We start from the raw sequence: 9,743 nt of genomic DNA, 5'->3' as shown, positions 1-9,743 counted from the left end.
AGTCAAGCTACAGGCTGGATGTCCACGTCCTGGTGTCTTGTACGGAGGAAACAAATCACTTGACTCATGGGAAGAATACTGAGATGAACAGTAGAGATGGAGAAAGTGAAACTCTACTCCCAAAGAGTGCATATGTGCTGACTTGCCGCCCCACCCCCCCAAAGAAAAAAAGAGTAAGGAGAAGCTCTACCCTGGCCATTGCTTCCTCACAATACTCCCAAATCTGAGTGGGGAAAACATCCCAGCCCTGTTCCTTCCACAACCCTGCATGGCACAGCATCTGGGCCAGCCTGGCCCTGCGAGAAGACTCAGTATAGCTATGCAGAGAAAGCTTGGGCTTGCAGTGTGGTTCTGGTGGGGAGGATGCTGCCACTACCAGTGCTTAGTAGGCGCTCTTTCAAAGCCACCACAACCAGCATACCACAGTTCATCTACCAGCTGAACAAGGGCTCTGCCAAAGCAAGTAGACATATTTACAGGGCATCATAAACAAATCTCATGGTAACCACAAATAAAAAGCATATAGAGATTCGCAAAAATAAAAAAAATGAATGCACTTAGCGATGTCACAAGAGAAAATCACCAGGCCACAAAGTGGAAAAACAAAAAGAAGAAATGAACGGAGAAGAATTTCTTTTAGAAAATTGGAAAACAATGATTAAAATGGCCATAAGCACATACCTTTGAATTATTACTCTAAATGTTAATGGACTAAAGGCTCCAATCAAAGATATAGTGTAACTAAATGGATTTTTAAAACATACAAAAATCTGCAATATGATGCCTACAAGAGGCTCAATTAAAGGGGAAAGAAACACACAGACTCAAAAGGAGGAGATGGAAAAAGATATTTTTTTGGCAAATGGAAACAACATCAGAGGAGGGTAGCCACACTCATATCAGACAAAATGGATTTAAAATTAAGTCCATGGCAAAAGACAAAAAAAAAAAAAGGCCTTTATATAATGATAAAGGGATCAATGCAAGAAGAGGATATGATACTCCTTCATATATACACACCCAGTAGAGGAGAACCTGGATATATAAAGCAAATACTAACAGAGAAAAAGAGAATGGACAATTATGCAATAATTGTGGGAGATTTTAACACCACACTGATATCCAGACAGAAAATCCATAAGGCAACAGATATCCTTATGGATACAGTAGACCAGTAGGACTTAATTGATATCTACAGGATACCACCTCCAAAAAACAGAAAATACTTTTTGCTAAGAATTCATGGAAGACTCTAGGATAGACCACAAAGGAGGTCACAAAACAAGTCTCAACAAATTTAAGAGGAGAGAAGTTGTGTCAAACATCTTTCAAACAACTATGCTATGAAACTAGAAATCATCTGTAGAAAGAAGACAACAAACATGTTGAGACTTAACAACATGCCATTAAAAATCAATGGGTCAATGATGGAATCAAGAGGAAATGAGAAAATACCATGAGACTAATGAAAACACAGCTTTCTAAAATCTTTAGGATGCAGTTAAAGCTGTTCTAAGAGGGAAGGTCATAGTGAGTGAGACACACCTTCCTGAGAAACAAGAAAAATCTCAAGTAAACAACCTGAGCACCCAAAAAAGTACAAATAGAAGAAAAAACAACTCCAAAGACAGCAGACAGCAGAAAACAAAGACAGCAGAAGGAGGGCATTGATAAAGTTCAGAGCAAAAATAAATTAGAAGTTTAAAAAAAAAACATTAGAAAAGATCAATAGAACGAAGAGCTAGTTTTTCTTTTTAAATTAACAAAATTGACATACTTTTATCCAGGCTCACCATGAATAAGAGAGGAGACATAAACAGAACATCATGAAAGCAAAAGTATGACAACTAATACTACAGAGATACAAAAAATCAGAAGTATATATTATAAATAGTTATAGGCCCACGCATTGGACAATGCAGAAGAAATGGACAAACTTCTAGAAATATACAATTTGCTGAGACTAATTGAAGAAGAAACAGACAATTTGAACAGACCAATTCCTAGAAGTACAAAAGAACCCGTCATTTAAAAAAATAAAATAAAACGTCCTGCAAACAAAATTCCAGGACCGGATGACTTCAGAGGCATTTCTACCAAACATTAAAGAATCACTTATACCTATCATTCTCAACCTATTCCAAAAAAGTAAAAAAGAGTGAATGCATCCAAATTTACTCTATGAACCCATCGTTACCCTGATAACAAAACTAGTCAATGTCAATGCAAAAAAAAAAAAAATACAGACCAATATCTTTGATAAATATATATACAAAAATCCTCAACAAAATATTAGCAAACTGAATCCAAGAATACATAAATATAAGATCACTCACCAGTTCATGTTGGAATTATTCCAGGGTCACAAGTTTGATTCCACATAGGCAAATCAGTGTGATACGCATATTAAGAAAAAAATGAGGGATTCCCATTGTGGCTCAGCAGTAACAAACCTGACTAGTATCCATGAGGATGCAAGTTCAATCCCTAGCCTTGCTCAGTGAGTTAAGGATCCAGCACTGCTGTGACCTGTGATATAGGCCACAGACCCAGCTGGGATCTCATGTTGCTGTGGCTGTGGCATAGGCCAGCAGCTGCAGCTCCAATATGACTTCGAGCCTGGAAACTTCCATATGCCACAGGCGTGACCCCCAAAAAGGCTCAAAAAGAAAAAAAAAAGCAAAAATCACAGGATTGTGTCAATAGACACAAAGCAGCACGTGATTAAGCATCCATTCATGAAGAAAAACTCTCATCAAAGTTGCTATAGAGGAAATATATCTCAATATAATAAGGGCCATATATGACAAACTCACAAATAATAAGATTATTCAACAGTGAAAAGCCAGGAGCCTTCCTGCCACATTCAGAAACAGTCAGGAGGTCCACTCTTACTGCATCTATCTATCATAGAATACTCAGTCTTAGCTGCAGGAATCAGAGAAGAAAAAGAAATAAAATTATCCAAATTGGGAGAGAAGAGACAACAGTCTCACTCTTTGCCGTTGACATGATACTCTCTGCAACGAACCCTAAAGTCTCCACACAAAAATGATTTGAACTACTAAATGAATCAGCAAAGGGGCAGAATACAAGATTAATATACAGAAATCTGTTGCATTTATGTACACTAATAACAAACTATCAGAAGTTTAAAAAAAGAAACAATCTGCTTAAAATCACATCGAAAAAAATTAAAATTCCTAAGAATCAACTGAACCAAAAAGGTAGACAGACGTATACACTGAAAACTATAAAAAAAAAAAAAAAAAAAAACACGAATGAAGGAAACTGGAGATGATTCAAAGAATGGAAAGACATTCCTTGTTCTTGGATTGGAAGAATTAATGTTGTTAAAACAAACATAGTACCCAAAGCACCTACATATTTAACACATTCCCTATTAAAACACCTAGGACATTCTTCACAGAACTAGCATAAACAATACTAAAATTTATGTGGAACCACAAAGAACTCTAAATGGCAAAGGCAATCAGGAGAAAAATGAACAAAGTTGGTGGTATAACCTTGCCAGACTTTAGGCAAGACCACAAGGCTACAATAATGGAAGCATTGTGGTATTGGCCCAAAAAGAGACACATAGATCTTCGAACAGAATAGGCAGCCTAAAAAAAAAAAGCCATATGCCTACAGTCCTTCCACAGCAAAGGAGGCAGGAACATACAAAAGTGAAAAGACAGTCTCTTCAGCAAATGGTGATGGAGGACTTCCCCTTGTGGCGCAGCGGAAATGCGTTCAACTAGTAACCATGAGGCTGCGTGTTTGATCCCTGGCCTCCTTCGTAGGTTAAGGGTCTGGTGTTGCCGTGAGCTGTGGTGTAAGTCGCAGACATGGCGAGGATCCTGCATTGCTGTGGCTGTGGTGTAGGCCAGCGGCTACAGCTCTGATTCAACCCCTAGCCTGAGAAACTCCATATGCCCTGGGTGTGGCCCCAAAAAGCAGAAAAAACAATGGCGATGTAAAACTGGACAGTCATATGAAAAATAATGAGGTTAGAACACTCTCACCCCCATACGAAAGTAACCTCAAATGGTTTAAATGCAAGACATGAAACCATAAAACTCCTAGAAGAGAACAGAGGCAAAACAATCTTTGACATAAATTGTAGCAAAATTATCCTTGGTTAGTCTCCCAAGGAAAAAGAAATAAAGGCAAATTAAGTGAATGGGACTTAATTAAGCTTAAATTACATTGAACAGCAAAGAAACTGATAGACCAAACAAAATTACAAGCTATGGAATGTGAGAAAATATTTGCAAATGATGGGACTGACAAGGATAATATCCAAAGTATACAAAAAGCTCATACAACTAAATATGAAAAGAAAATCCCCCAAATTGGCAGAAGATATGAATAAACATTTTTCCAAAGAAGACACATGGAAGTCTCACAGGAACATGAAAATATTGCCAGCACTGCTTTCTAGCAAAGAAATACAAGTCGAAATGACAATGAGATATCACTTCACACTGGTCAGAATGGCTATCATCAAAAAGTGTTCAAATAGCAAATGTTGAAGAATCATTGGAGAAAAGGGAACCCTCATGTACTGTTGCTGGGGTTGTAAATAGGTGAAACAGCTATGGAAAACTGTATGGCGTTTCCTCAGAAAATTAAACCTACAACTACCACATAATCCAGCAACTCCACTCCTGGGTTTACATCTGAAAAAATTCAAAAAATCTAGTTCAAAACATGTACCCCAATATTCACAGCAGTACTCTTTCAGTAGGCAAAATATGAAAGCAACTCAAGTGCCCATCAACAGACAATTGTCTTAAGAAGATGTGGTATATGTGTACAAGAAATTATCATTCAGTCATAAGGACAAAATGAAATACTGCAGTTTGCAGTAACAGGGGTGGGCTTAGAGAATATTTGGGGCAGTGAAATAAGTCAGAGAGGAAAGATGAGTACTGTAGGATAATACTTAAAATGTGATACAGATGAATACATATAAAAAACAGAAACAGATTCATATATATAGACAATAAAATTACGGTTACCAAATGAGGGAGCGGGAGGGACAAATGAGGAGTGTGGGGTAAGAAATACAAACTACTACCATAAAACAGATAAGCAACAATGATTTACTGTACAGCACTGGGAATTACACCCAATATCTTATAATAACCAATAATGGAATATAATCTACAAAAATACTGAATCATTATGCTTTACTGCTGAAACTAACACAAAAATGTTTATCAAATAGACTTCAATAGAAATACATAGATAGATAGATAAATAAATAAATAAATATTACAAACTAATGATGTTTAAAAACGGCCTCTGGACCAAACCTTGGCAGCCATCTGTGTTTTTAAAATTAAAGTAAAATACACATAACACAAAATGCGTCTGACCATCTATTATAAATTGCGTAATTCAATATCATTCATACATTCACATGATGTACAACTCTCATCTTTAGCAGGAACCAGAGTATGTTCATCCCGCAAAAAGTGACACACACATTAAACAGTTACTTCCAATTCACCCATTCCCAACCCAAGTAAATTGGCATTGTCTTCACATCATCGTGCATGTCAGTAACACCCAAAGGGGAGAGGAAAAAAGACATACAAGACTATACTTTTAACCAGGCTTCTTTGCATACTCTTCCTATATCTTCAGCGTTCTTCAATTAAAATTCACAGATGTATTAAAATTTCCTTTTATTCCCATGGTTGCTCTTTTATGGACTACGTGCAAGGATATACCATATATTAAAAGAGAGGAATGTAGAGAAAAATTACAACAACCGCATGAACCTCCCAGACCTGAATTCCATAGACCAGCTCCCACAGGAAACAAGAACTTCTAGTGAAAATTATTTTTTGAAACAACTATTTAAGGTATCTAGAAATTGTCCTAAAGACAAACAGCTAAAAAAGACCCATTTTATTCCAGAAAACAGTACTACCAAGAGTAAAATCAGTGAGAGCCTTGTCATTTAAAGCTCATTCTGCTCCCTCTCATACCCTTCTTACTCAGATCGAGACTCCAATCCTAGCAGGTTCAGAAAGAACACCGGGCTCTCACTCACCACAGCTCCCATCTGACTACTATGGTGTCTCCTTAGAAGGGTCAGTCCACTTGCATTTCTCTCACACACACACTTCAGCAATGTGTTACAGAGGCTAAGATCCAGAAGGTGGAGCCAAGAAGGTCCTCCCTTCTTCCACGTAGCCTGACTCCTAGGGCAGAGGTTCTTTTCAGGCATAGTGTATTGAGAACACCGAATCCCAAATGGTCATTGCCCCAGCTCTTTCATAGAATTGAGTGTCCATGAGGAAAGAGGCAAACTAAAAATAGAGGCTACAGTTTACATCTAAAGCAGGAATCTCGCTCGGAGAGATGTGTGCCACTGTCCCTGTCCCCAGCTCTGGAAGCCAACATTCAGAAAGTTTGAACAAAGGGAGACACGGTAAGTAAAACAGAGAGCGCTCAAAGGTACGTGGAAGGAATTCACTTTATTTGAAACAGACTCTGGGAGGCTCGTGGCTAAGAGTGCCCTCAAACTATGAAAGATTAGTTGGTACCAATTAAGAGGAATCTGGAGGCTTCATGATTCATGCACATTAAACCACTGGCAAGCTACTTCACCAGAGAACACCAAAGAAAAGCCTTCCTGAGGTAGGCTTTAAACCACTGGCAAGCTACTTTATCAGAGAACACCAAAGAAAAGCCGTCCTGAGGTAGAAACACACCTCAAATATTGACTTCAAAAATTATGAGCCTACAAAAGTGGCTGAACATTTTAGCGTCAGAATCTGGAGCAAGTTATAGTCCCAAGATATCAAAAATTAGAGCACAATCACCCAACAACTGCTGAAGGCTAACAGTAAGACAATAGAGAGTCAAAGGTGTGCCTGAACAAAATACCTGTCATCCCCAGGAATGTGAATATGCCCGAGGCAACGCCCTCTGAAGAGACACAACAGAGACTCTGCATAGTAAAGGAAAGAGACTTCACTAAAATAGTGCACTTAGGCACTAAACAAATAACAGCGACAACAGACAGACCTGGAGAGGACCAGTATCCAGAGTTGCTACACTCTATTTTCTAAATGTCACAGTTTAGCAAAAATTTCACAAGATACATAAGTAGGAAAATGTGATGTACGTGGGGAAAAAAGCAAATAATGAAAACTGTCTGTGAGGGGAACAAAAAGTTGGCTCTAACGTTGAAACTCTTCAAATTAGCTATTTTACATGTGTTCAGTGATTAAAAGGAAACTAACAACAACAACAAAAAAACACTCAAATTGATAATAGGAGAAACCAAAATAAAAAACGCAAATCATCATAAGAAACTATTGTGAATCACTATACTCCAACAAACTGAACAACTTAGAAGAAATGGATAAATTCCAAAAAGCGTAGAACCTAATTTCAGCAAACCATGCTTAAAGATGTGGGGAGAGTATAATAAGTACATCCATCCCAAGCAATAAAGTATGTAAAAAATAGATAGAAATATTCTTCCAAAGAATCAAATGGAAATTTTGGAGTTGGAAACTACCATAACCAAAAATAAAGTTTACAAGGAGGAGTTAACTGATGGTTTGAGAGGCTGATGAAAAAGCCTATGAACTTGAAGAGAGCTCAATAAGATAATACACTCCAAAGAACAGAGAGAAAAAAAACGCAAAAAAAAAAAAAAAATGAACAGAGGTTTAGAGAAAGGTGGGACATAATTCATCCCACTAACATCCACCAAATGAAAGTCCATAGAAAAAGGACAAGAGTAAAGTACTTAAAAAAATGCTTGAAAAAATCCCCAAATATGATGGAAAATGTTAATCTATACATCCCCAATTCCAAGTAGAATAAATATAGGAGAGCTTTACACAGACATTAGTGAAATTTTAAAAGACAAAAACAAAAAACTTGTAGCATTAAGCCAAAAAGAGCATATCCATACAAGGGAACTCCAAAATACAGGACTTATATATATCTCATCAGAACAATGGATGTTACATGAGAGTGGGATGACATATTCAAAGGGCTGAAAGAAAAACTGTCAATCAAAAATTCTACATCGAACAAAGATATCTTTCAAAAATGAGGGCAAAATACAGACATTCTGGTGACCCTTCACAGGAAGAAAGAATTCATTGCTGGAACACCTGCCTTACGGGAAAAACTGAAGGAAGGTCTTCAGGCTGAAGAAAGTAAACTCAGACTGCAGTGCCAATCCACAGGATAAAGCAGAGAGCACCGGGGAAGATAATTAATTTTACGAGGCTGGGTGACTACCCATTTCTCCTCCTTTCTTCTCTGAATAAATATAACAAGCAAGCAGGTAAAACATGTATACAGTTGTCTTGCTAGGTGTGCGGCATAGAGTGAATATAATTCTGGGGAGGGGGGCTGGTACAGGCCCTGAGATGAGAGGATCCAACTATGGCTTAAGCCCAGGAGGGCAGGGTCCTCTAGCAGCACTGCCTCAGGAGGGTGGGTCAAGATTCCAATTCTGCCCTCAGGAGAAGGCACAGAGCAGCAGCAGCAGCAGCAGCATGTTCCCTTGGTTAAAACCACGTGTCAGGACTCATGAGGTGGGATGTGGAGCAGCAGTGGTGTGGCAGTAGTATTGGCAGGTCACAGCACTGACTTAGGACCCAGGGTAAAGTGCAGAGTAGCAGCCCCTTAGCCCAAGGAATGACAGGTTGGGGCCATGACTTAGGACCCACAGATACAGTGCAGAGCAGCGACACCTCAGCTAGGTAATGGCCAGCCCAAGCCACAATGAAAAACACAGCGTGAGTGCAAAGCAACAGCAGCACGGCCCTGGCCACGGCAGGACAAAGCACTGACCTAGATCCTGGGAGGAGACTAGACAGGAGTGGCTCTAGTGCCATCAATGGCAGGGCACTGTGGCAACTCAACCAGGAAAAGCAAGGCAGAGGGCTGATGGGGCCTCAAGGTCAGGTCACCACAGGGACAGCTCCTGCCTCAGAAAAGACATGGCTGCAAGGGCCCTGGGCAGCTCTGGCAACTGGACTGTGCTGGGGAAGGCTGGGGAAGCCCTCAGCAGCAAAGGCTGAAAGTGTCTAAGCCTTATGGACCTTCTCCTAGTCTCCTTTCTTCCTAAAGTGAAATTCCTCTGAAAGGAGCCCTGCTGCTTCTAAGCTGCTCTGAACTGGAGGAGGGCATGATGGAGATCCCATCTTTGCTAAGCTTTACTATATGGCCATCTTCTGGTTTTAAACTCTGCAGGGTATCTGCTGCTCCTTCCCTGTGGCCCAGAGCTATCCCAAAGTAATTTACATTTGCTTTACAATTTATAGTTTATGCTTTATAATTCATCATTCATAGTTGTTCATTTATTATTTTTGTTGTTTTTGTGGGGGATACAGGTGTTGCACCCCATAACACTCCATCCTGCTAGTATCACCTTATCTCTAATTTCCTGTCAAGAAGAAAGGAGACAAGAGGGCCTCTCACTTTCTATTGATTTTACAAATGTCTTATCTCTTACATAATATAGTTCATGTGCTTGTGCAAGGTCATTGACTTTTAGATGGATAAAGCCCAGGAACAACATTCAGCACACCACAGGAACATGGAGTGTTCTACACTTTGCCCCTTCAGTTGCTTGCCACAGCTGCTGACCATTCATATAAGGTATTTACTTAAGGTGTAGGAGTTATATTTTAACTTCCTGATTGATTTCTCCTCGGATATAAGCAAGGGCAGTAACAAAAGGGTAGACT

Source organism: Sus scrofa, chromosome 8, assembly GCF_054392235.1.
Source record: "Sus scrofa isolate SSC_HxYL_T2T_F1_AM1 chromosome 8, Sscrofa_HxYL_maternal_Yorkshire_Landrace_v2.0, whole genome shotgun sequence".
In the NCBI taxonomy this organism is placed as follows: domain Eukaryota; kingdom Metazoa; phylum Chordata; class Mammalia; order Artiodactyla; family Suidae; genus Sus; species Sus scrofa.
The sequence above is the reverse complement of the archived record's forward strand: the minus strand, read 5'-3'. Positions refer to the sequence as shown.